The following is a 2,473-nucleotide window of genomic DNA, read 5'->3' on the forward strand; positions in this document are numbered from 1 at the left end:
CGGGGACTCAGGGACAGGGTCTCCCGGTGTTTCTTTCTCCCCTCCTTCCCGCTGCGTTTTTGGCAGCGTGGGAGGCAGTGCTTTCACCGACCCACCCAGGGCGACTCCCGCGTCCCTGGGCGCTGGTGCTGGCTTAGCACCCGTCACAACCTATTTGTGGTTCCTTTCTCCCCCCGCCCCATTTCTATGTTTCTTGGTGTGTCCTAGCAATGAATTTTACTGTCCCTACTACAACGGCATCACCAAAAGATCTTGGCCTGGTCCCATCAAGAGGTCGGCCCACCATGAGTAATTTTTGCGCTGTCCACAGCCTTTCCCTTCTTGCCAGCCACCCCACAGCATTTGTGTTTGTTTCGAGCAGCCCCTGGTCCTCCAAGGCCTCTCCTCGTGCCCTGTGCCTGGCTGCTCACCCGAGCGAGGGCTTTCCCTCTGCCCCACAGCCACTCCCTTCAGGAGATAACCTTACAGCAGAGATCAGAGCAGCACCCAGCCAGCCCAGCCCCGCTCTACCCCTGCAAGCAAGCCCTGCTGAAAGCTGTCCAACTGCCTCCAGCTCTTGGTTTGGCTCTTGGACCGGTGGCATTTCCCTCATGAGTACTTACATGTGGTCGCTAAATCATCTTTCAACTGCTGCTGCTCCTAAATGAGACGAGGTGCAAGACGCTGGAGCCCTGCTTATGCTTTTTCTCCATGCTTGAGCAGCAGGTATTTAGCACACCCAAGTGCAAAGGTCTAGAACCCAAGCACATGTGCCTAGAACAAGGGAGTGCAGGGCATGCTCACCTCACCGCCTCTGGCTGCGGGAGGGGGGCCATAGGGCACCCACGCTACCGCGAGACCAGTCCTGGTGGGTCTTGTGTCCTCACAAGGCGCCCGTGGACAAGTCTGGAGCCTGTTCCCCTGCCAAAGCCGTGATACAAACAAGCAGGATTTGGAGGGCGGAGAAGCACCTCGCAGAGGGAGATGGCTGACAGCGAATGGGTTTCTATCAAGCCACGGCAGGGCAAGACCCATCACTGAAAGAAAAGTGTGCAAGTCTTTCAAGACGGTTGTTAACCAGGAAGAGGATTAACCCATGGAGCAGCTTCTCTACCGCCAGTGCAGGTTTTCCAACCCCAGGCATCTCTTTCCTGAAGGCAGCCCCACAAGTTCAGCACAGGTCCGACAGGATGGCCCTGGAGCTCCCACGGGCTTCAGACATCTCTGGCTCACAGCAGATGCAATGCCAGGGGATGGGGGTACAGCCCAACTCTGCCCACACCTGACACCCTTTCTCCTGAGCAGGCAGGGCCCAGCTTGTGTTCCTGCCATTACGTGGGGCACACGGAGCTCCCGTTGCAGCCTCCAGCCCCGGAGCAGCCAGCACAGCTGGCTGGAACAGCAGCTTGGTTTGCCCCAGCAGTCTTCATGCACCCAAAATGCACAGGACAACAGGGAGCGGAGCTGGGAAACCAGCAGAGCTTGGAGAGGCTGTGCAGAGGCAGCTGCCCTAGTCTCAAAGGCAAAAATCAGCAGGCACAAATACTTCCCCAGCTCCAGCAGCCTCACCGCTGCCCCAGCCTTTTGCATCCAGGGATGCAAACAGCTCCAGGCATGCATCCGCTCTGATGCAGCACTAACAGCACCAGGGGATAGATGCTCCCCCTACAAAGATATACTGGCAGCACAGCAGGATGAGGGCCTTGTGCTGGATACAGCAGACTGCAGAAGCATCAGCTCCAGGCTCTCTGCAGAGTGGAGGCAGGACCACTTTGTTCTTCCCTTCCCCCAAGCAGCAGAAGAGCTGCAGGCCCAGCTGTCCACAGCCGGCTTCCCCACGCTGTATTCACCGCAGCCAGGGAGAGGGGAGCAGAGCCAGCACAAAGCGTCCCCACCCCTGGGACCTCTGCCAGGGCCTCCTGGGATGGAGGGGCACTGCAGGCTGGAGAGCCCCGGCACCCAGCAGCACCTGTCCAGGCAGCAGCCCCCAGCCGACAGTCACACAAGGGAGCTGCTGGCTGGAGGACAGCCTTGGAAGGGGCAAAAGCTTTGCTCCTCTGCCCTTCTGGTGCTCCCCAGCCGCACAATGGGGCTACGGATACTGTGTACACTCCCTCTGTGCCAAACTACGTGGATGGGAGCTGAAAGACCCAAACCAGCTTGTGCCTGCGCCTCCGGCATGCCTCGCATGGGGCAGTGCCAGCGCTGGTAGGAGCCTGGCAGAGGCAGCACGGAGCTGCCAGCTCCAGCAGCCTCCTTGGGAGAACAGAGCAGCGCTCTGTCCCCCCACACCCGAGAGAGGCCAGCCTCTTGCAGGCTGAGCAGGCAGCAGGGTTGACGCCACACAGGGAGGACACCACCAGGCTCCTGGAGCCGGGCAGGGACTTTGCCAGAGGCACAGAGAGGCATCTCCAAGCATGGGGTCAGCCCAAATCAGCACTTGGGTCTCTGCAAGCCTCCCTGGCACACACAGGGCAGAGGAAGAGCTGCATCC

The sequence above is a fragment of the Pygoscelis adeliae genome, unplaced genomic scaffold (assembly GCF_000699105.1).
Source record: "Pygoscelis adeliae isolate BGI_AS28 unplaced genomic scaffold, ASM69910v1 Scaffold449, whole genome shotgun sequence".
Taxonomy (NCBI): Eukaryota; Metazoa; Chordata; class Aves; order Sphenisciformes; family Spheniscidae; genus Pygoscelis; species Pygoscelis adeliae.